This window comes from Thermobia domestica, chromosome 2, assembly GCF_964235325.1.
Source record: "Thermobia domestica chromosome 2, izTheDome1.hap1.1, whole genome shotgun sequence".
NCBI lineage: Eukaryota > Metazoa > Arthropoda > Insecta > Zygentoma > Lepismatidae > Thermobia > Thermobia domestica.
Window position 1 is genome coordinate 29,720,434 of NC_137455.1, and position 27,205 is coordinate 29,747,638.

The window sequence follows — 27,205 nt, forward strand, 5'->3', positions numbered from 1 at the left end:
CCTAACTGCGTCCTTCCACGTTTCAGCTTTACACCAACTGAAAAAATTAGCTGTTTATATCTGTCACATTAACGGCTCGACAAGTTTGCCGCTTTCATGGACAATAGACGAAAGCGAATAGGCCATTGCTGAATAATACGTATTTACTTAAGGAAAAGGGCAGAAATAGAGAAATTTTAATTGAATCGGTGAGTGGAAAATCACTAGTAGTCCACAAAACGTATTTTGAGATATTTGAAAAAATAACTTTCTTTTGTTAATGCCACAAATGTACAGTCGACATTATAGCATTCTGTTATAACGTGCAAGATCTTGCAAATTGCACTGCTCTTCATTACAACTTGTAGTTCTCCATCTTTAGTGTTATTTTTGCCTTTACTTCAAAATGGTTTATTTTGGACACACACTGTTATCCCACTCGAACGATTCAATTGTAACGTTGAGTTATTACTGAAAAATTCATTTTTTTTATTTTTTAGGCACAACCAGAATTCTAAATACACATCAATTCACATGGATAAACATACAATACTTACTAATGGACATGGAAAAAGTACACATTAGGGGGCCTATTTTGCGTACAAGATAGCCCCCCGCCCAAAATATCATCCCCTGTTTCTCGAAAACTATCAGGGTACAAACAAAACTTTTTTCGGTACAAACGGTACAAACGATTTGCTTTCGAATGGTGTACTTCAATTTTTTTGCTGTGATACGGGGGGCTATCTTGGCGCCAAGATAGCCCCCCCATATATCATCCCCTGTTTCTCGAAAACTATCAGGGTACAAACAAAACGTTTTTCGGTACAAACGGTACAAACGATTTGCTTTCGAATGGTGTATTTTTAATCTTTTGTGCTGTGATACGGGGGGGCTATCTTGGCGCCAAGATAGCCCCCCAAATGTCATTCCCCGTTTCTTGAAAACTATCAGGGTACAAACAAAACGTTTTTCGGTACAAACGGTACAAAGGATTTGCTTTCGAATGGTGTATTTTAATCTTTTGTGCTGTGATACGGGGGGGCTATCTTGGCGCCAAGATAGCCAACCAAATGTCATTCCCCGTTTCTTGAAAACTATCAGGGTACAAACAAAACGTTTTTCGGTACAAACGGTACAAAGGATTTGCTTTCGAATGGTGTATTTCAATTTTTTGTGCTGTAATACCGGGGGGCTATCTTGGCTCCAAGATAGCCCCCCAAATGTCATTTCCTGTTTCTCGAAAACTATCAGGGTACAAACAAAACATTTTTCGGTACTTTCGGTACAACGATTAGCTTTCGAATGGTGTATTTCAATTTTTTGTGCTGTGATACGGGGGGGCTATCTTGGCGCCAAGATAGCCCCCCAAATGTCATCCCCTGTTTCTCGAAAACTATCAGGGCACAAACAAAACGTTCTTCGGTACAAACGGTACAGCGATTTGCTTTCGAATGGTGTATTTCAATTTTTTGTGCTGTGATACGGGGGGGCTATCTTGGCGCCAAGATAGCCCCCCCAAATGTCATCCCCTGTTTCTCGAAAACTATCAGGGCACAAACAAAATATTTTTCGGTACAAACGGTACAAACGATTTGCTTTCGAATGGTGTATTTCAATTTTTTGTGCTGTGATACGCGGGGGCTATCTTGGCGCCAAGATAGCCCCCCAAATGTCATCCCCTGTTTCTCGAAAACTATCAGGGCACAAACATAACGTTTTTCGGTACAAACGGTACAAACGATTTGCTTTCGAATGGTGTATTTCAATTTTTTGTGCTGTAATACCGGGGGGCTATCTTGGCTCCAAGATAGCCCCCCAAATGTCATTTCCTGTTTCTCGAAAACTATCAGGGTACAAACAAAACATTTTTCGGTACTTTCGGTACAACGATTAGCTTTCGAATGGTGTATTTCAATTTTTTGTGCTGTGATACGGGGGGGCTATCTTGGCGCCAAGATAGCCCCCCAAATGTCATCCCCTGTTTCTCGAAAACTACCAGGGCACAAACAAAACGTTTTTCGGTACAAACGGTACAAACGATTTGCTTTCGAATGGTGTATTTCAAGTTTTTGTGCTGTGATACGGGGAGGGCTATCTTGGCGCCAAGATAGCCCCCCCAAATGTCATCCCCTGTTTCTCGAAAACTATCAGGGCACAAACCTAACGTTTTTCGGTACAAACGGTACAAACGATTTGCTTTCGAATGGTGTATTTCAATTTTTTGTGCTGTGATACGCGGGGGCTATCTTGGCGCCAAGATAGCCCCCCCAAATGTCATCCCCTGTTTCTCGAAAACTATCAGGGCACAAACATAACGTTTTTCGGTACAAACGGTACAAACGATTTGCTTTCGAATGGTGTATTTCAATTTTTTGTGCTGTGATACGGGGGGGCTATCTTGGCGCCAAGATAGCCCCCCCAAATGTCATCCCCTGTTTCTCGAAAACTATCAGGGCACAAACAAAACGTTTTTCGGTACAAACGGTACAAACGATTTGCTTTCGAATGGTGTATTTCAATTTTTTGTGCTGTGATACGGGGGGGGCTATCTTGGCGCCAAGATAGACCCCCCCAAATGTCATCCCCTGTTTCTCGAAAACTATCAGGGTACAAACAAAACATTTTTCGGTACAAACGGTACAAACGATTAGCTATCGAATTTTGTATTTCAATTTTTTGTGCTGTGATACGGGGGGGCTATCTTGGCGCCAAGATAGCCCCCCAAATGTCATCCCCTGTTTCTCGAAAACTATCAGGGCACAAACAAAACGTTCTTCGGTACAAACGGTACAGCGATTTGCTTTCGAATGGTGTATTTCAATTTTTTGTGCTGTGATACGGGGGGGCTATCTTGGCGCCAAGATAGCCCCCCCAAATGTCATCCCCTGTTTCTCGAAAACTATCAGGGCACAAACAAAATATTTTTCGGTACAAACGGTACAAACGATTTGCTTTCGAATGGTGTATTTCAATTTTTTGTGCTGTGATACGCGGGGGCTATCTTGGCGCCAAGATAGCCCCCCAAATGTCATCCCCTGTTTCTCGAAAACTATCAGGGCACAAACATAACGTTTTTCGGTACAAACGGTACAAACGATTTGCTTTCGAATGGTGTATTTCAATTTTTTGTGCTGTAATACCGGGGGGCTATCTTGGCTCCAAGATAGCCCCCCAAATGTCATTTCCTGTTTCTCGAAAACTATCAGGGTACAAACAAAACATTTTTCGGTACTTTCGGTACAACGATTAGCTTTCGAATGGTGTATTTCAATTTTTTGTGCTGTGATACGGGGGGGCTATCTTGGCGCCAAGATAGCCCCCCAAATGTCATCCCCTGTTTCTCGAAAACTACCAGGGCACAAACAAAACGTTTTTCGGTACAAACGGTACAAACGATTTGCTTTCGAATGGTGTATTTCAAGTTTTTGTGCTGTGATACGGGGAGGGCTATCTTGGCGCCAAGATAGCCCCCCCAAATGTCATCCCCTGTTTCTCGAAAACTATCAGGGCACAAACCTAACGTTTTTCGGTACAAACGGTACAAACGATTTGCTTTCGAATGGTGTATTTCAATTTTTTGTGCTGTGATACGCGGGGGCTATCTTGGCGCCAAGATAGCCCCCCCAAATGTCATCCCCTGTTTCTCGAAAACTATCAGGGCACAAACATAACGTTTTTCGGTACAAACGGTACAAACGATTTGCTTTCGAATGGTGTATTTCAATTTTTTGTGCTGTGATACGGGGGGGCTATCTTGGCGCCAAGATAGCCCCCCCAAATGTCATCCCCTGTTTCTCGAAAACTATCAGGGCACAAACAAAACGTTTTTCGGTACAAACGGTACAAACGATTTGCTTTCGAATGGTGTATTTCAATTTTTTGTGCTGTGATACGGGGGGGGCTATCTTGGCGCCAAGATAGACCCCCCAAATGTCATCCCCTGTTTCTCGAAAACTATCAGGGTACAAACAAAACGTTTTTCGGTACAAACGGTACAAACGATTAGCTATCGAATTTTGTATTTCAATTTTTTGTGCTGTGATACGGGGGGGCTATCTTGGCGCCAAGATAGCCCCCCAGTTGACCTCTCAAATAACCCTATAAGGAAAATGGTACAAACGAAAATATTTTCGGTACAAATGGTACAAACGTAGTACAAACGAATGACCTAGTCATTGTTTCAATTTTCTAAAGTGGGGGGCTATCTTGCCATACGTTCCGAACGGGCCAGATTAATCAACATCTAATGTATGTTCTCGTTGTTCGTTTTATTTGCTCGTTGTGTGTTCAAAGCTTTTGCTCCTGGCACAGTTGGCCACTAGTTTACCGTTACTGCATTCTGTTTCTTCTTTCAATTGGTATTTCTTTTGGCGTTTCGACATATTTCTCCCCAGCTTCTTCTATTTGCTGTCTTATGTTGTTTATCCTAGAGCCCAACTGTGATTGAAGCCGAGAACAGAGGTTTTATTTTTCTGTAGATGTGGTATGTATTTTTTTGTAGTTTATGTGTGGAGGCTCCTTTACTGGTGTTGAGTAAATTTTGTGTTCTTTCAGCTCTGGATTACTGTGTGAGGTTTCTGTTTGTGTATATAGTTTTTTCGTATTAATTGTTTCCTTTGTTCTCTTGTATTACGTGTTCTTCTTTATATAGTTTGTTTGGTGGTGGAATGTGTTGTGTACTTTGCACATACTTCTGTAAGTTGTATTGATTATATTTAGTCGTGCTTGTCTTATGCATTTGGTAGATATTGTATAATTGTTTATGTGAGATGTCATTATTTGTTTGTGTCTGTGATTATGGTGGAGATTTTTGCCGCCCATTTCTGATGAATTGGATTAACTCTTCCACTGCTTGGTTGACTTTTCTTTGACGGAATTAGTCTCCTGGTCTCGACTTGCTCTCACTGTAGCTGAGCAGATATTCAGGTATTTCACTCCCAAGAAAAATGTTGGGCTTTCACCGTTATTTGTCCGTATTCAGTATAAGGTATAAACACTAATAAAATGATTGTGTTGGTTTATATTGAATCACCATTAACTGGGCGAGGTGTACGGGACAAAATCCATGGACTACACTGGCAGGCAGTAACAAACAATCTCATAATTCATTCAAGAACGAGTGTCTTCGTAAGAAGGAAATTATTTGCGTTGTGGTACCATATACAAGCATTGTTAGTCGTATCTTCCAAAATGTTTCGTTCGTGTGTATACTATTTCTCCACATAGTGTAATTATATCTCTATTTTTGACATGCCATTATAAACATGGGGCTCTGTAGCTCGTGTGTGAATACGGAACTCATTTTATCACTCACTTCGGATTTAGGACCTCTAATGTTTTCAAAGAATTCTAATTTATAACTATAAAGGAGATAAACAGTCACTAACAACAATTTTTACAACAATGTACTTTCTTGACCCTAACACCACAAGATGTGCTAGGCATGTGCCATTTAAGTGTCCCAGCAATTTTTTGGGTATTCGAAACTTGGCACATGATACTCATGTGCTAAGTATGTACTTCAGCTACCTACAATTCTTGTACTTGTTACATCTAATTGATATTTGCAACTATGTACCACAAATATAGCATTTATATACCTGGCTTGGTTTCGAACTCTAACAGTCATTTGTTATTATGTCGTCACTTGGGACATATATCTGTCATGTTCTAGGTACGTCCTTTGGGTACATACTGTTTTTGATACTCCAACAGCACAAGATGTGCTAGGCATGCGCCATTTAGGTGTTTTAAATTCATCTCCCACATTTAATGCATTTGTTGCTTCTTTTTCTAAGCGATTCTGTACTAGAAGTAACAAACGCATCAACTTATTAGATGGCAACTGTCGCCGATCATATGAAGGCGAATATGGAAGAGCCATGAAATAATACACTTGTCGTTTTGTTATAAAACTACATAGTAAAGAAACACTCGTCTTTTTGTTATAAAATTACATGACGAGGAAGATTTTATCTGATCCCAAACGGTTATCGTCGAATATACGCGGTTAAAGGAGCACTCTGATTATCCAAATTCAAAAGACCTCAACAATTTATTCCTCTACAAGCGACATTCTCTTCATCGCCTCCGTGGCCAAGTCGGAAGAGTACGCGGATAGTAATCCAAAAGTTGGTTGTTCGCGCCCACCGTGGGGTTCATTTTTTACTTGTTTAATCCTACGTGCACCAAGGGGTGTTAAAAAATGTCCACCCTTTCCAAAAATTACAATTTTTATTGATATTTCGTTAGTATCACACCATAACTCAGGTTTTGTGTAAAAACTAATGTAAACTGTACTTTCTGCTTTTCAGTGCTCTTAATTTCTGAAAGTTAACCTATTTTTTGAAAATGTTTTCTTGGTGGACATAAATTACCACCCTTGGTGCAGCGTGTCACCATAATGTACAAGAAGTTATATCAAGCTAAGTTTAAAATTCTGATACTAAACCCTGTTCGGCGTAAGCTCTACAAGTTTTGATTGGAATTTTGATTTTGATGGGTGTAAATAAGACAACACTTTGAGCCCAAAAAGTACGGGATATTGATAAGAATGTTAGCAAACTGTGAACAGCGTTATGTCCTCAATATGTAAGTTTATGTCGGCAGAGTAGAAGGATCGACCCCCCAATCAAGCGGCCCTAAAGAAATAGTGAAACGACTTGTTGCTCCTATTGTAAAATCAGGACGCAATGTGACAACTGGCAGGTATTATACATTTGTAGAACTTGCCAAAGAATTGTACAGAGACTATAATCTTACTCTAGTTGGAACGATGCAGTGCAATAGGAAGCACATTCCAGAAGAACTGAAGTTCACTAAAGGCAGAGAATTACACTCCAGCATATTTGTATTTACGGATTCTGCTTCTGGTAATCCACCAGTCACAATTGTGTCGTACATTGTTCGGGAAAAAACAAAGAAAGCACTAGTCATGCTCTAGACACAGCATGCGGATACAAAACGTGATGAAAGTCATAAAAAATAAGTCCGATACTATAGTGTTTTATAACTCGACCAAAGACGGAGCGACTCCATTGACCAAATGGCCAGGAAGTATACCATCAAAAGGAACACCAAAAGATGGCCATTATCTGTGTTTGTTTCGTTGTTGGATATCGTTTGTATCAATTCATATACTATTTACGTGTTGACTAATCCAGAGTGACATAAAAAAGATCTATCAAACGGCATAGTTTCCTCCAACTATTAGGCACGGAACTTATTAAAGAAACTGTGCAGGAAAGAGCTATGGATCCAATTGGTCTCCAGAATCACATTGTTGCAGCAATAGAATATGTTTTGGGACACACAGTCACGAAAAGTGTTAGGGAACTGAAAGAACCAAAGACACGAAGATGAAGATGTATTCTTTGTTGCAAAGAAGCCAAATCGAAAAGCATTCAATTGAAGAAACTTGCAAAAATAATAATTGTATGCGCAAAACATGAAGCCTTTGTTTGTGGAAAACATAGTGAAAAAACCAACATATGACTCGCTTGTAAATGCAATATGATTGATTCAAAGTAACCGACAAGTGATTTATGGGAGGTAATATAATAAAATTACGTTTACTCTGTAGCTTTCAACAATGAAAATAACTTATGTGTGTACTACCATATCCTTATTCTTGTAATTAGGAAAATATGCTAATAGCATTTCTTTGCTTTTAAAATATATTATGAGAATAACAAATAAAAATGTTAACATACATAATAATAGTTCTGTTCGTGGCCTTTAGTTGTCTTAGTTTACGTTTAGTACAAAATAATGTAGCAAATTACATTTTCTGGGACAGATAATTACAATTTATGTGGTGGGCATTTTCTAACCCTCCCTTGGTGCACGATGTTACGCGCAACCCCTTGGTGCAAGTAGGGTTAAAATGTTTTTTAGATTTACCTTAATGTAAAGACTCACACTTTTAGACTCACCACATTACGCATATGGGCGATTTAACATATTTTGGTTTAGTAATTTTGTGGTTCATTGACGCTTGTGGCATGGGGAACATACCTAGAACATACTAGACACTTTCACCAGATACATGTCAGGCATGTGCCTAGGGGTGGACATAGACTGTGACTGTTACTTGCCATCCATGTGATTTCTCTCTCAAAGGTACATAAGGCACATACTGGACACATTCCCATGTACCTGACAGAACATGATAGGTATATGCCTTCTATGTAATTGTGTGTTAGGGGATTCAAGTAATTATTACAAATAATCACAACTATGGAGCTGAAGTGAATGAAATATTATCTTTACTCTGGTATTATGGACACAATGCCCATCAAATGCGCATAATATTACACTTCCGTTTGAAAAAAAAATGATAATTTTAAAGTGCAACTCGTTTTTAGATTTTGAGATTTTTCAACTTGTAGGTTAATTTGTTTTTCCGATTTTACATCATGGTTTGTTATTTGTCCTACGTTTCAGTGATTTATTGTCATTTTTTATATGCTTCGACATTTTTAAAAAAATATTGTCCTCCTGTTGATTTTGACAATATGCTCGAGGCTTTGCACTGAGGTAAATATATTTCCTGATAAGATGGCAGTTTGCAAGCGAAAGAAAGAAACTCTGAACCACAGACACTAGTCTTTGTTTCTATATGTTAAGACAATTTTGTCTTGTAACTCTATGTGAGGTGAGTGAAAAAGAATGGAGATTCCATTTTAATTAAAACCTTTAAAAATTAATTTGTGTGTATGAAATATTTTTTAAAATCGTTTATGACATTTAAATCTGTTACGTTTTCGGTACTTTATATCTTGACAGAACGAAGCAGCGTATCTACAAATTCCCGATGCCCCAAATGCGTCCCAAATTTTCCCTTTCCAATTTTCATACACAATTAGTTAATGCTAAATCATAATTACACGATTTACGTGGAGGCATTATTTCTTCATCTCTGCACTAACGCAAGACATGGAAACTCGCCATGCTAAATAGTAGACCGAGATGCGAAAAATAAGTGTATTTTTTGATATGTATTTGTTGTATAAGTTGTAGACATTTAACTGTTTGAATTTATATTTCGTTTGGTTTTATTCATTTAAAATCATTTTGTCTGGCATCCGGAACACGTTGGAAATCATTTTGTATGTTTGTTGTATTGTTTTTAAAGTCATAGTTACAAATTTAATCGTATTTACAAAATGTTAGGTCTTTTTTTCACAATTTTGAGAGGTCACTTTTTGTTTTAAGGACCTTTTAAAGACCATATATCTACATACGTCTGGTCTTGAACTTCCGCACTCTAATGATAACAAAATATAACTTATTATTCTATATAGAAAGCTCGAATAATGTCTGAAAAAAGCATCTTATCTGCCCTACATAAATTGGACCCACAAGGTCTCTCCCAAATACAAACACTGTGGATAATTACATTGTTATACTCTCACCTCTCTAGTAGACAATAGAAGTATATTTCACATCTCTCTCTCCAATTTGTTGTATTGTCCTGGCAATATTATCATAAATCATCTTGTCATACTGTAACACATCATTTTAGTGAACAACGTGTTGGTCATTTCCGTAACCTATTTTGTCCTTTAAAAAAGAGGTTTGTTAAGGTTTTGCTGGTTTTCAAGAAACCTCATTTTATACTGCCTTTACCAATTATACTTCATTTTCTGCTACGCTGTTGCATTGGAAATGTTATGATGGTGTAAAATATTCTCTTATCAAACGAAAATGAAAGTATTATTAAAACTGAGCGTTTAGGAAATGTGACCCGTTATTCGATACAATTAAATTTGGGAAACAAAACGTCTGGAATACACCATCTAATGCATTAATCTTGTGTTTTACACAAGTACCTTTTGCCATCAAAACGTTAATCCACTTGGTGTAAATGTGTGTATTTCGAATAGGAAACCATGATTCAAATGTTCCCTTTGCCATGGGAACTGGACATATTAACCCTGTGCGTTTTTCTTCGAGAGATTAATTGGATAATATCGTCCATATTGAACAATGTGAAGTATCTATATGTTGAAATTTGAACATCATTTTCAGCCATCACAGATCAGATTTTTCTATGATCTTCATACTGGGCATATTAAAATGACTCTTATGCAGTTGTTTCAAAGTTAAGTTGTATTTGCAAAACTGGAATATATTATTTACTAATTCGAAGTTGAGTAGATCTATAAAAAGTAAAAAGTGGGTACAATATTATGTCTTGTTCTCAAGTAGAACGGCAGAGTTCTTGCTAAAAAAAATTGCTAACAAGTTTACTTGACTTATTTATATATCTTTTAACAAGACCCTAAGAATTTGCTCTGGTTATGGTAAAAAATGGCGATTATTTTACTGACATAATTGTACAAAAATGACACGTTTCCGTACACATCAACAACAGAAATATCGACAGAAAGTCAGTAGCTTGCCCCTATTTTTTATCTTACAATTGTAACTATTTAAAGTAAAAGATACATTTCTACAATCTAGATGCCGCAGGTAAAATTGATTTGTTTACTTACTCTAAGGTTGAGAGTCTGTTAAAACTATAACTTCCAAGTTAGTACATTTATAGAACATATTTACCGCGGAGGTAACTCTAAAGCATGTCGCCCAAACTGAAATCTATTCCGTTCTGTTACTTTTAATGTTGCTAAGGCACACTCTATTATTTCTTACTTTATCACTATTGTTACTAACGATGTTATTGAACAGTACAGCATAACTCCTTCCAGTGATGCATTCTTCATGATTACAACGTGAGATCTGTTAACGAACGAGTGAATTGCCTCTGCTTTATTGATTACATTAATTCCATGGGTTACTGATCATCAAATATTTGGAAGAGTTTGTCCCAACTTGTAACTACAAATACGTCTGTGTAAGATCCAAATTGGACATAATACTGTTCCTCTTAACTTATGCAGGAAGTCCTTACCTTTGAAAGTGGATATGCAGCTTGTTCTTGGGTGATATTTATCATACTTTTTAAAAAGAAATCAGTAAACAGATCTTTTTGTTCACTTTCAATAAGAGGTTGCCCAATCCGAATATACAACTTACTGTAGGTTGATCATCTGGCATAAACTATCCATTTCAATTCTTCCTTTAACAAGTAAGGTATTTCATAATGCTTTCTGAACATGAGGACTACACCTTGCTTCATTAGTATTGTAACTTGATATCGCTTTATAGGAGTAGCAATCAAATCCATGAATAAGGAAGAGATTTTTTAAAATTTATTTAACGCTCGTTTTCATCCTTTCTTTCGTGCTTACCAAAATCTCAAATACATTACTGGATTGAAAATATCATTCACATTTTAACCCTATTCGATACTATTATGTCTATACAATTGCGACCGATAAGAGCTTCGTGGTTAATAACACTCGTTAACTTATACTTGACTTCTTTTATAGATACATCTATGGTGTATATATAGTGAATGTTCTATCCGAGAAGAGTAGTTTCACCTAACCATTTCCCATTACAGCGTCAGTTTCTCCGACACCCATTAGAAAACTAAACGATTGTTGCTTCTACTTTAAGATTACTTAGAGTACAGAAGTTTCTATCCCTATCGCTGTATTTGTACCATTTCTTAGGTGCAGATTTTTAAGGTTGTTCTGCATCATTGGAATGTTTTCAAACAATCCAAATTTAGAACAATTAAGGAGGTAAACACTAATTAACAAGGTTTTAAACACATGTATATTCTTGATAAAATCTACTATTACAAATAATCATAACAAAATTCAAAAGGAAACACAACTTCTATACACCATTCTGGTCTATTGGATGGAAATAACACATTTTCTGCTTTGTTCCATTTTGAATCACAACAGTTGCCAGCCTAAGATATTCAGATTAGTAAGACTGAACCTCTCACTCTCTCTTTAGGAAAACCGTTAATACAATGTAAACTATTCTATTTGTGTTGTAGAACTGTTTAATATCTCACCGAATGAAGGAGATATGTTTCAAAGAAAAGGAAATGAAATGAAGGTCCCACAATTATGCCAACTAGGCTAGAGTAGACAGAGATGATGAGAAATGAATGCGATGGTGGAATGAATAAAGTGCTAGGGAACGGGAAAACCACGAGGAAACCCACGCACATAGTATTTGTCCAACACAAAATTTACTTCGTGCGAGCTGGCATCGAACCAGGGACCATATGTACCGGAGGTAAACGTTCTACCACTCCACCCTGGAACCTCTCTTTCAAAGAGTCTTCCATGTTTTACTGCAAGAACAGGGTATTCTTGTTCATAAAAGTTACTGTAATATCTTAAATGGATGTATTAGGGCAGAGGCCGGATGACTAGTTTATGTTTCGAATTTGCTTTGGATTGTTGTGGGGAACTGCAGATGGGTGGATAGGTAATTTCACATGTATCATGAACGTAAACAGAATCTTGGTGATGGTCGCATTTGAGTTTGCGATATCACTTTGTGAATTAAGGGGATATAATTTCTTTTCCAGCGTTTAGTGATCTGTTTCTTAAGTACATATCCTCGGTTCTGAAGGAAGTCGTATCCATTGACTGAAAAACTTGCAGCTGTGTCAATTGGAGTATCTTGAAGCGTTTTCCTTCAAGGTGACGTATGTGTTGGTGATGGAAAGTCGTATTGACGATAGATGTGAGATGGATATACATTTTGTCTTAGCTGGTTGAAAAATGTTTCGTCCACACAAGTGTTTCTTCCAGACCTGTTTTTTTGCGGGGCACTGCCCCCCGGAGCTCTCAGAGTGCCCCCATAAAGAGACCAAAATAATACGTCTACAATATAATAATACATAGAAAAGTACCAGCAGTGTCCCCCTCCGGGAAACTAAGTTTGCCCTTCTGCGGAACATTTTTTTCTGAACGAACGACTGGTCCAGACTGGGCCGGTCCGTTGTTCAATCCTACACTGGCAAAATACTCAGTTTGCAATGTAGCTGTAGTATAATTAATCTCCAACACTGATTCCATCATACACAAAACAGATTTTGTGATAGAAGCAGCCATTATTGGATCAATTTGCCGCTGAACAGGACATATATAGTAGAAATAGGTATGAGTATAGGTATAATTGATATTAAAATGTGTAAACTGGAAAATGAGTTCCCCGTATAATCATGAGTTTTATATGAAGTTATACATAGACTTTATTACTCGACTTCATGGCACGCGCTGCCCAAAACACCAGGAGAAAGTAACCTCTCTCCCAGAAATCTTGGTTGCATCTAGAAACTTTGTGATATTTGGTACATGTACGACTACCGTGCTCATTTGGCACTCACTCAGTCGTATTCTCATTTGAATAAACGTATCTGTATAATTTACATCTATTTTTCACGTACACATGTAAACGACGTACCACTAGGAGTATTTTGTAGTGTAGATCGTTAGTAGTAGCGAAACATGAGTAGGTGATACTGCAGCTATCGATCCCATGATAGAGTGTTTTTGACGGATAGCAAGAACATGTCTTAATTTTAATGAATGTGTTTCTTTAATAATTATTTGTCACTGTTTCTCTTTGCCTTTCTCCCTCTCTCTCTCTTCCTCTGTGTGTGTGTGTGTGTATGTGTGTGAGAAGTATGGTTGCCACATTTTAGAATTAGAAAAGCGGGGGATTCTAAACCGGAAATACTGGTGTGAACGTATATATTACAAATACGGACCTGGAATCCTTCGGACATTTTTTAGTGATTTCTTTGTTAAGTGACACTTCCAATGCACTTTTTTAATGGAACTAAACGAAAGGAAATTTAGTTTTTCCTTTAATGTTTTATTAAATTCAACAAATGTGAGTCTCAAATTGTAAAGTAAGTATTACAGTAAGATATCTGTAATTGTAATATCTGTAAGGCAACTTTTCCAAAACAAAAAAAAAGCGATACATAGCAGATATTATTCATACGGTTTTCTCTCTAAGAAACAAAATAGTTTCTAAAATTTTATCATAAGAAAGGTAAAACATGTTTAGGAGTCTTGGTCCATCTGTTATAAAATGTCTAACCACTTTTAGCGATTGCTGCTTGAAATCGTACTAACATACAAAATTACCACAGTTTCACAATATTTGAAGTAAAGTGTAACCAGTTTAAAAGAAAAGGAAATTATTAATAATGACTCTTATCTAAACAAAATGCTAAAGACACCGTAATTCTCGATCGGGATCTAAATTTAACTCAATCGCGATTGAGATTGACACAGAGATGTAGCGGTTTACGTTGAATATATCAACACTTTATCAACAAAGTATTTATTTTCCAATCCAAAAAGCGTGTGTTTTTTCCTGACAAAGAAATGACTAAGCGGTGGACGAATATAAGATTTGAAAATCGGGTGGTACCTGCTAAAATCGTGTAATATGGCAACCCTAATGAGAAAGAGATATATATGCGTATGTGTGTGAGAGACTGAGAGTTTTCTAATACAAATTTAGTAAACTGTTTTGTTCTTCAAGCCACAGAGATTGTTTTTGTTTATTAAAGGAAACAAATAGGATATCTAATTAGCATGAATACTCTTAATGTAATCATGATGATTCATATGTTTGTACACAGAAATAAGAAGTGTTTTGTAAGGACTATGACCCATCGAAAGAAGTAGTACTGAGTATTGGGACAATTGCAATATACAACAACTACACTACAATCCAACGAGGATGTATCCAGTTCCAGTGTCTCAGCTAGCTGCGATGTTATCGATGATGACTTATTTCAATTCAATTGATGGTTGAATTTCACAAATCAGATGGGCTGTTGATGAATTTTACTGTAATATAAAGCCATATATGATGCTTGTTATTCTTCAGTGAATAAAATTCAACATTTCAAATTTTACTTTAACTCACTTATAATCCTAAACACACACAAAAAACGGATTTAAAATCTGTAATGTTAGTTATAGATTAACAGTTTTAAATCTAACTATTTTTTGCGTAAAGAACCTTATTTCTGAACGCCATCTAACCTATTTTCTTAAGAGATTGTTGGCAACACTGATTTTAGGTTTTCATAAATAATTTTTCCACCAAACATAAATTAATTTATTATTTGTTTAAATAGTAAGTTGAGTCAAACTCCCGTGATATAATGCTCACAGGATTACTCAACTTATTTTTTTTAAAAAATAGGATATATAGGATTAGATATATAGGATTAGGATTAGATATATAGGATTAGAATATATACACACCAATAATGTTATCATTAATAACTTACTTATCTACTAGAATTTAAAGTTTAAAATTTCTCGATAACTTTTAGTGACAATGTTATTCAACATAACAGAAACGATAAGAGAAAGCGAGAAGCTGTTTCAAGAACTGATTTTGTGTTCTAAGAATAAATACGATCTTTTCTTTCATATCTCCTGGTGTTGATTGTCGTAGCGGAAATCAGTTTTCTGTAATCAATTAAGTGTCCTAAGAATATGTTCCATCTATAATCAAATTTTTCTACTGAAAGCAAAAGTGGAAGGAAACCAGTTACGTCCTGTTTCAATGTTGAACTTGATAGAGTAAAAATGTAATAGATATGGAGAAACAGTTCACACTAATCGATTGAGTATTTCAAGAATATGTTTCGTTTCTATCCTTATATCTGTACTAAAATGAAAACTGGTTGTTGGTGGTAATTATTATTATTATTACTATTATTATTATTATTATTATTATTATTATTATTAGTAGTAGTAGTAGTAGTAGTAGTAGTAGTATTAGTATTAGTATTAAGTATTGTGTCTTTTGGCAGGTTCTGGGACTAGGGAGTATTTTTCTTCTTTTTTCTTATTTCTTCTTAATTTCCAGTTTGCACCTGGAACTGTTTCTTCCATGTTTCCAGCTTCCTCTCTTAACTCCCAATATTTTCTTCTATTTTTGAAATCATTCATCACTTGTGTTCTTCTTCTTCCTATTCCTCACTTTCCTTCCATCTTTCTTTCTATGACGGTAGGGGCGTCATTTAGGGGGGGCAGGGAGGGGCATTTGCCTGCCCTGCGTTTGAGATTTATATAGATTTTATCAATAGAGTACTAGTAAATGAGTGAAAAACGCGGGATTTTACTTATATCGACGGGTTTGGCCCCGCCCCCCAAGCAAAATCTGAAATGACGCTCCTGGAAGAAGACAAAATATCATATAGTTTTTTTTTTTTTTTTTTGTTAATCAGTTTAGTGTTTTAAGAATAGGCACCATCTTCTCTCGTAACCTCTCTTCAAACCGGAAATGAGGCACGATTTTAATATAATTGAAAAAAATAACATACTAGAAACCAATTTTTTTTACGTAGTGTACATGTGATACTCATATTTGTTTATATGTCTAGTAGCGTAGTTCTTGGTCCACCTACCAATGCGTAACTGCAAGTTAACCAACTGCAAATGTTGGGCCTGCGTTGCAAATGGTCGTTTTGCTATTCATTTGCCAACGAACTCAATTACAAACGTTGATCGAACTTTGTAAATGGCCGCTTTGACAAGTAGGTCTATATGAAAATCAACACAATTGTCAACGTTGGCATACGTCGTAAACGGCCACTTTGCGTGTACTTATCAGCCAAGTGAATAGCCAAACTTGCACGTTGTAAATGACCGTTTTGCAAGGTGTTTGCCAACTAATTCAATTGAGAAAGTTGGCATAAGGCCATTGCACAAAATTGGATAGCCTATAGTATACAGGGAGAACCGCATGTTTCATGCTACCTTGTCATATAGTATAATACTTCGACCCTTTCAGTTAGCATTTAGTTTGGAAGAAAAATCTTTAAGGGGGCAGACTACTAAATATTTTTGAAAAGCTAACAAAGTTTCTTTTGCCCGTTTTTCGTAATGAAAAAAGGTAATGAAATGTAACTTACCACGATAATAGATAATGGTATTCTACATCCGAAAATACGAATCGGAAGAATTATCGGTGTTACCATCTATAGGAATTACAGTTTGTCCAACATTTGAATTACTCAAAAATCTAGGTTAAAGCAGCGACTAGAAAAATGAACTCAACGGTAGTTGATTAATTATCATGTTGTCTTTGTTCCTTGTTTACTACTTTTTAAATAATGTTTGTATTTATTTTGTAATAACTTACTTATTTTGTAATAACTTCTGTAAGTTTTTTACAAAAAACTGCCCCTTTAGAAAAATGTAGTTTCTCTTTCTTCATTAATCAAAATCACTACCACCTTATCATTACATTAGAATTAGTTAAGTTCCGAACACAGTCTCTTAGACAATTTGCTGTGCTCCAGAATTTTAATCAGTAATCAATATCCGCTCTGAACCTTATTGGCGATTACTTAGAGTAGTTCTACAATTTCATTCATTACGTTGGTTACTCACACACCTAGCAATTTGGGCGAGTGGAGTCCGGAGATTTATGTTTCTTCAAATTTCCAGAATTAACTAAATATATTCGATGGTTTGTTCGTCAATTATGTGTTTTGTAGTATGTTTCCTTTTTTTCTCAGTATTTGCATCTGTCTTCCCTATCCTAAAACTACAACTTCAGTTAATCTAAAAACAAAAATATATGAGGAATGATTGAAAGAGTCTATTTTAGCACACAAGAAAAATTAAAGTAGAATGAATTTTTGTTTGTATGTTTGCCAAGGAGTATATTTCCTGAGTTAGTAAATTTCTCACATTAAACAAGAAATTTTCCTGAACCTGTAGAATAAGTTCCCTAGTTCTAGTATTGAGAATACAGTAGAAAGATAGTAAACCGAATGACAATGTACGACTTGGTGGAATGAGAATGCGAAATTAAGCGGGAGAATTCTGGAGAAGCGCGTAGACGTTATTTTGTCCGCTACAAACTCAGCGAAACGAGTTTGAAATACATATCACTACTCAAAAATTAAATTTATTTTGGTTACAGTACGTCTATATTATGAAAATAGTAGATGTACGTATTACCCGTTAGCAATGCAATAATACACATTTTTTTCCCATTAGAAACTTGTAAAATAGATTCTGTTTGAAACGTTACTTCATAAACGTTCTTTTTTAAAAAATAAAAGGGAATCTTTCAGTATAAGGTCTAACGATTACACTATTTAGGTTATTGGAGACACCCAAGTAGTATAAATCGTTGGCCTTCCGTTGGAGAATGGTGGGCATAGTTTGTAGATGATTGGGAAAATGTTATTTTGAATTAGCGGTGTAATGAATGGATGGTTATTCTACGTATATTGGTTGCTGTTGGTTGATAATTTTGTGCCAATCATTAATTTCCCAAGAAAAAACAACAATGAGTCAAGTTTTTATATTCTTTCTTCTTCCGTTCCGAAATCAGAACATTCCGGAAATTCAAAGAATTTACGAAAAGTAAAAATCCCGTACTTCAAATATTAGGGTCTAAGAAATAGGATAAATTTTAGTTCTGTAAAATCTTAGAAATTGCAGAAAATATATATTTTCAAAAACTTCGAAATCAGTGATAATACTCGTCACAGAGGATACCAAGGGATACGTTATACCCCGGTGTCCACGTCTGCTCTCCTTGTGTCCCACCAGATATGTTGTATATAGATAAAGCAGGGATGCAAATAACCGCTCACCCACACGCCCGGGGCGAGTAGTTCAATGGTGCGGGCGAGTATTTAATATCATACCGAAGGTAAGTAGTTGTGGTATGTGGGATAGTAGAGTTTTTTCTTTTGGCGAGTAAAATTTTGTTGCTTATTTACATCCCTGAAATAAAGTAATACAAAAATAGGGGGTCTATACTTTTTAGTAAAAAAAATGTTATCCAGTTTTCTTGGCTTCTGCCTTTGGTCCCAAGAAATTAAAACTAGTGTCTTAATTCTTCCAACGAATTATTTCTGGAATGGAAATATCTTGTAAGGCATGTGTGATTCAGTTCTGCTCGCATAGAAACCTACTTTTATGCATCGATAATGACTCTTGCAATCCCAGTAGGTGGTCCCAGGGGTAGTTCGGATATCAGGTCCACATATCATCCTCATTGTTGTAAGATAAAAATTGATAAAACACGTATTTAATTATTTTAAATCAAAGGTATAAACATTGATATTTCACATCTCAATAACTCACGAGATTCCGAGATACTGACATCTTACAATTATTTAAACTTACAAACCTTTTTTCTTCTCCTTTAGGTCAAATGAAAAAAGTGATTATTCAGTGTAATAGAGGCTCTTTAAATTAAGTAGATTCTTTCCTTAATGTGTAGCGAATAATTTTATATTTTATCATATGTGGCTTCCTTCAAGAGCACCCACTCTACATTAAATAATCACTACTATATAACTTTTCTGCTGATACGAATTGAAAGGGATGACGTTTCCTCTATATTAGGGCTATTGAACTAAAAAGTAACAAGATTTAATTTACTGTCCCAATTTTTTGTGTCGAATTTTGACTAACGTTTCGACCGAAATACCTCGATATTGCTAGCATAAATTGTACGTATGTACTGTTCACATTTTATTGGATAATTCTTAATTTCTTATGTGTAAGAAGTTTATTGACTGTTGGTCCAACGTTTGAACATCGCAGAAAATTAGACCACAAAAGCGGATAGCGTCAACGTTGCTCGAAAATAATTGGCCTAGCCGAAAATTCAACGTTGGACCACGAAGTTTGTGCAACTTGGGCGGAATATTAAGACATGAATGATGATGAAAGAATTGGTAGTATGAGGATGTGGGAGGAAATTGTAATAACACGAGAAAATTCAGGGATGCAATGTTGTCCACCACAAACTTCTTGGTCAAGAATCGAGCCAGGGACCTCATGAACGAGAGATAAGCGCTCTATTGCTATTTACAATGGAAAACTTATATTCGTGTTTAGGTAAAGAAGGATTATAAGAAAACATGGATAATATGGTCTTGAGAAAGTAATTTTAATATAACTGTAAAAAATGTTCTGGGACTTGGTTGATAATCATGTCTGTAATATTTGAGAAGTTTATTTGCGACTGAAAACATGAGTTTTTGGTTTAGTTTAATAGCTTTCTCTTCTTAAATAAAATGAAAGTGAAACTTTTAATTTTACTGTGTAGTCTAAAGGAGACGGTGATGATGAGAAATGGATGAAATGGTGAAAGGAAGGAAGTGAGAGGGACCGGGAGAACCCCAAGGAAACTCACACATACGTTGTTTGTCCAGCATAAAGTCTACTTGGCACAAGCTTCGATCGAACTAGGGATCCTCCGCACCAGAGTTGAAAGCTCTACTATTGAGCCACCATGGTCCATGTGGTTCGGATTCCACGTTAATAGTAGGTCCACGTCTCATATAGCCTCGCTGCTGAACGGGACGTTAAACTCAAAATCAACTTAACTCAACGATTATGAAATATTTCTCAGAATGACAATGTAGTTATGAGGAAATCTACGCACACGATGTTCTTCACCACATATTCATACGATTCTGGATCGTATCAGGAAATTCTTGTATCAGAGTTTTGGCTCGATATTCCGAAGTAGTGAGTAGATTAAGTTATTATTTAATTTAAAAAACATTTGACACAGCTACAAAATACATTTTCTGGCACCAATTATATTCTTTCTGAGACGTTATTAAGAGATCAGTGAACACAAGAAGGAGATTGTTTTGTTCCCGAAAGAAGATGTAATGCACCATCAAATCGCTACGAAATTCAGATGCTTAAAAATCGACCATTGCTGTAAGCAAAAATAACATCTAACATTGGACAAATTGTTATAAAATTTCTTGATATAGTATTCCACTCCTTTCAGGATTTTCCTCAAGCAGTCCAAATTTGCATGGCGTACACAAATTGGCTTTCGAGGCTGCTCACAAGTAAAGCGAAATATCTTGTGCAGAAGGAAACTAGATGGCAAAAATTTTAAACATTTTTGAGAAGAATCCAAAAAATGATTTTTGAGACGATAGTTTTACCATGTAAAATAAGTGAAGTAACAACAATTACGTGGTATGTGCTATTGTCATTTATACATTATACACTTAAATATTTAGGGAGCACTATTACAGCATGTCCTCTCTCTTATGGATTAATAATGTTGCTAAGCAGTTTTACTTTAAGATTAATTCACGCTGGTTTAGCTGAAGAGTAATCACAGTTAGCCATTAAATGCTCACTTCGTTATTGTTCGTGTATATTAGCAATTTATTTGCTTCTTGTGTTTAGATATTTACAATTTTACTTCTTACCTTATTCATCCCTTCATTAGTCTCATTTAGACTACAAAATATGTGACTTTAAAAAGTATATATTTTATTTAAAGTTTTGTTAATTTAATTTTTACCATTGTTGGTTTAATTGAACATATGAATTTAATTTTCCAAATTTCTAAAAGACAGTTTCCGTGTATTATGTAAATAACCCATATGAACACAAAAGATAACAATAGCGTATCGTAATTTCTGTGTGGAAACGCCTGCTGGAGCGATATGCAAAATGATAAGGTAGTTGTTACTGATGATGTATATTATGGAGTCTCCACGCTGCTTTTGGATGCAATGTTGCTATTATCCGGTAACGCATTCGAAGCACGCATCGCGTGAGCATTAGTATTCCGTGTCTTTGTATAACAGGAGCAACCCACTAACGCCGAAAACCAGCAGCGCCTATCTTAATTTAGTTATCAGCCAGCGAATACAGTGTTGAAACAGCGAGTTTAACACCCCGTAAATATACGCAGCTGCATTCTGTGTATACGCTTTTACTTGTTTTTCATTCAACGACACCATCATCCTTCCCCAACTTTGCTCTGCAACACCTAACTTGAAATTCCGGGCAATGTCTTCAGGTGTGCTGTTTAATTTCTATTCAAACTGTCTTCTACACTGTTTGTAATGATGGTGAAAATATTTACTTATTTGGTGATAGTTCACTCGAAAAAGGAACATAAACTTACCAAAAGACACAAACTACTGATTGCACAGGGTAACCCAAAAGTAATGTCTAAGTTGTGGCAAAGAAATGCGTTGGTTCAGGAGATAAGCATATAAACCATGTTTGGAGGTGGGGCAACCTCCAAAGAACAAACAACCACCCGGATGCTATGTTGAACTTTCTGTTTTATATTTTTGTTGAATTTTATTAAAGAAAAAATGTCGGCATGCGGGATTTTAGATTTAGATTTCTGGGCTTTCGGCATCTCGAGCCATGTTATCCCGTTACGTTTGAGAGATGACGTCCCTCGGCAAGCAGACTATCCGGGGAAAGGGAAGGAAAGGAAGCGGCCTGAGACTTATGTTAGGTACTATTCCGACATTGGCCTGGTGTGAATGAGGATAATCCAGAAAACCCCCATTCAAGATAGCAGGCCTGAAAAAGCTGGTAACACTTTTTCGACCGAGTGCCCCCCCCCCCCCCAGGAGGCAATACAGGTTTTATATGCAGTTATTATTCACAGGAGTGCAATGCCACTTATTGATTTATTCTATATTATGACCATTTTATCTTTGCAGGTGTCACTGATTGAACAATTTTGCTGATCATTTAACCTTTTCACTAACTGCTCACTAATAATGCCTTGTTTTATGCATGAAGTCCATATTCCTGGTGTGTGTCGTGCCTTCTAAGTTTAGTGTACTATATTTTATGGAGCTACTTTTCCTGAAGGGTATAGAAAACGTTGTTAAGAGATTAGGGCAGACGGAATCTGTGGCCGAATAGCCTTGTAGTGGTCCTCCGAAAACGTCGACTGATGAGTAAGCCACTGTCACATTCCTTGTATATATCAATAAAAGATCTCAACGTAGCATACAATGTTTATCCTAGGAATGTGGAACAAGTCGAACGTCCATACGAGGGATATTTTTTGATAATAAGAGACACCGATACAAAATTTACGTGAATTATTTCAATCGAGCTTAGTGTTCCTGTCACCATCAAGGTTGCATTAAACATGGACCTACGGCATTACCATATGAGCCCCCCCCTCCCGAAATCGAGCCCGTGTCTCCCACGCCCTATAGAAACTTAACATGCACCAGTTTCAGACAGAGAACGATCCTGAGCTTAGTATGAAGTTTGCCGATTTATTGACGGAGGAACTGGCAACCGATCCGGGTCTGTTATTAACCATGTTCTTGAAGGAAACGTAATTTTACGTGGATGTGCGTAAAAGTAGATAAACAAAACCACTGCTACTAGAGTGATTGCAACCCAATTGGAATGATACATGAGGAATAAATAGTGGCGAAAATTATAGTATGGTGTGGTAATTTTTTAATGAAAGAATCATTTCTGTAAATTACGCCAAACATCGTTTGAGTGTCTGCATCTTCTGAATGACGAGATACTGCTTTGGAGACGGCGCATATCCAACATTTTTTTTCAGCAAATCGAGACCCTCCCATTTCGGATAGCGAGTTTTGAAAACGCAGTAGATCTTCCTTATAGAGACTGAGTTTAGCCAATCAGCAGTTAGAATGGAGATACCATCAAGCTAGTATGAGAAATTTATGCATCAAAAAGTCACATTTACTCTACACCTTAAATAAAAGTACTGGGTGGGAGTTCTTACACAAACCAACAAAAATTAGCTTCGAGAATGATGAAATAATTAAGATATGCTTTTGACACATATTGTTTTGCGGCAAAATTGAGTTTTGAGCAAGTTAGAATGATATGGTAATCATTGATAGAGGTTGATAAAAATCAAGTAGTTGTTCTGCGCAAAAATATAAATGTGTAATTATGATCGAAAAGCGAGTAAAAAGCAGCGAATGAAATTTTCCTTTAATTTACACATTGGTTTAGAATAGAGGAAAGTTTTGAGGATACTGGATTAACAAACGAATGATCAGAGTAGGGTTGCCATACTATCCGATTTGAGCAGGTACTACCTGCCTTTCAGATCCTATAATCGCCCCCCCCCCCCATCCTTAACAATTTCTTTACCACGAAAATGTGCCCGTAACCACTAGTAATCAACAGGTCAATTGTTGCTGTTTTATTTTTTCGTCCAATTTGAAAACTTGGAAAATTACTGATTAAAAAAGAACAGTTAATAGGCCTATCTGGCCGTTATACATTCAAAAATAGTTGTAAATTGAATTATGGTTATCTTCAGCATTACAATTATCACTTTCTAAAAATGTGTATGGTATATTTCATATGTATTATGAAATGGGATAATGCACGTTAGTAAAATGTCAAACAGCAATTTTTAAAAGTGGTTAGAAATATCATACCAGGTAGACCAACATCTGGAAGGCTCATAAATATGTTTTACAATAATATATATTAAACACGTTATAATTATTTTGCATGTTTATTTTTTAAATCTTCGTTACAATTTGAAATTCACATTAGATGAACTTAATAAAACATTAAAGGCAAAAGCTAGTAACGTACTTTATTGGAAGATAGTCATTACTGCAATATAGAATAAAACTTTTTTACTGTAATTAAGACATTCTGGCTTCGATTGCCAGTGGAAGCACAAGTGGTTCGGACCCAACGTTGAATTGTAGGTTCCGTCCTTAGGCGTCATCATCCCATGAAAGGCAATCGCAAACCACGCTCTCACTAGTATCCGAGATAAAATGAAGTAAAGAAAAAACAATTAAAAGGTAGTGCCGTAGACAATACAGTAAGTGTCCCAAGTATCGCCTCAGGAATAATTACACCTTGTAAATGTTTTCGAGACAAATGAGTTATGCCATATTTATTTACGAAATATGGAGAAAATCGTTTAAGTCGTTTCTGAGGAAAAAAGATGTGGAAAAGTCATCCCTAAAAATAAACGATCCCTTCTGTATTTTTCTAGAAAAAAAAATAACGACTGGAAAGTTGGTTTATGATATATGAACGAAATCGTTAAAGCCGTTTCTGAGAAAATGGCAAATTTCAATTATCTTCTTCTAATAAACTACCCTTATTTTTAGGTATATAAAGATTTTTTTAAAAAAAAATACCGAGCTTAGGGAATCTTATTATTTTTTTTAAGTTTTAAATTTGGTCTTGATACGTTGAACGCTGTGACATTTAGGCGAACGAACATCTTTACACCGGGACGAAACGAACAGACATCTAATAACACTGTTCAACAAATTTTGATCGAAAGTATGTAAATTCTTTGAAATTGCGATTTTTACATTCATTTAAGCATAATATGAAAGAAAATGATAATAGAAGAATTTTCTTAGCTCAGGTTGTAAAAAAAAAACGCCCTTGTACAACAGTAGCTGTATATATACAAATGTATTAATATTTATAGAACATTTAAGCAAAATCCTTGTATAAATCTACATTTCACTTATTATTTTATCTATTTCACTGTGATGTGATAAGCTGGTTAGTTAAGAAGTACCCTAACCAATAGCTTTCTATGCCCTTGTACTTTCTTTTTCAAAATTGCGCAAATACCAGTTTCACAGCGATACAGAAAATAAAGTAACCGTGGTCAAGTTAAACATTAACAATTCCGTAATAAAAATCAGTATTAACATCAAAACATGAAAAATATGTACAAATATCTTTTTGTGCAAGAACTACACTGCAATGTAGACAAAAGTTTCAAGTGATCCCTTGTACAGGATTATGTTTATTTTATTTTGAGCGTCTTCGCTTGGCTTGCCTTTTGTAGGTTACATCTGGAGCATCCCTTGCAATAGTCCAACAGTAGTCGGCCAATATGTTAGAACTCCACTTTCCCTCATATCCCTTCTCCATGGCTGCAATATCTTGATGGAAACGCTCACCATGTTCGTCACTTACTGCTCCACAATCTTCGGGAAAGAAGTCTAGATGTGAATGAAGAAAGTGGAGTTTCAGAGACATATTGCAACCAAGATTTTCGTAGCAGAATAACAACTTTGCTACCAGCTGTTTGTAATTTGTTGCTCGGTGTCTTCCCAAGAACTGTGAACAAACACTCTTCAAGCTTTCCCACGTAGCTTTCTCTTCACCTTGGAGAATTTCGTCGAACTTGCGATCTTTGAATAGTTGCCTAATCTGTGGCCCTATGAAAACATCCTCTTTAACTTTGGCATCACTTAATCGAGGGAATTGTCCTCTTAGGTACTTATAGGCCTCATCCTCTTGGTTCATGCTCTTAACAAAACTTTTCATAACACCTAATTTAATATGTAGAGGGGGATGCAAAATTCGGTTACGATCTACCAGTGGTTCATGCTGCACATTTTTCACTCCCGGCTGAAGAGTTTCTCTGGTACTCCAACCACTATTGCGGTAATGAGATCCACGATCTCTACTGTCCCATTCACATATAAAGCAACAATACTTTGTATACCCTAACTGCATACCTAGCAACAGTGCTATTAAGGTCACCACAAATGAGCCACTGAAAATCGTAATATTTAATGGCTTGAAGTAAACGTTTCAAGTTTTCATAAGATTCCTTCATATGAACTGCGTAACCTACAGGAACTGAAGGAAGTTCATTTCCAATATGTAAAAGCACTGCCTTTAAACTCACCTTGGACGAATCTATAAAGAGCTTCCACTCCGTAGGTTCGTAATTAATTTTAAGTGCCCTCATGAAACCATTTACATCTGTACATGCCACAAGTGTGTCTTCCATAGTAAAAAATGAAGTGAACATCTTCTCCCTAATCCGATACACTGAAATATTTACTTTTTCCTGCAATAAATTCCATTGCTTTAAGCATGACGCTAAAATTTCGGCTTTGCTTTTCGAGAGGTCCAAGTCTCTGATTAGATCACTTAGTTCCTCTTGAGTAAGTCTGTGTGGTTCACATGGAGGTTCTTCTACAACAAACGTAGGGTCCTTCGAAGTACTTGATACAGGAGCTTCAACTTCTTGATCATCATCAGAAAAAAGATCGTATTCTTTAGGTGGGTCAGGAACAGGTAGTCCTTCTCCATGTGGAACAGGGCACATTGCAGAAGGAATCTTAGGATAGATCAAGGCCCGCTTCTTCTTCGTGGAAATTCCCTTCTTGACGGAAGGAACCATACAAAAATAACAGTCTCTGATGTGGTCGCTTGGCTCCCTCCAAATCATGGACACTGCAAAAGGCATTGAGCGCCCCTTCCCATTAATCCAATTTCTGAGATTGCTGGCACAAGTGTTACACACAATGTGGGGTGCCCAAGATTTATCTTGGTCTCCAATTTTACAACCAAAGTAATATTGATAGGCTTTTCTTATTAGTGGTGTTATAGTCTGCTTTGTGAGGAAAATGTCACTTCCCCACACACGTAGCAGAAGCTATCCGCACTGTTTACACAATTTCGCGGCATTTTTGTTTATTGAAATCCTCAAAATGTCACTTGAAATAGTTCCGACAACTATT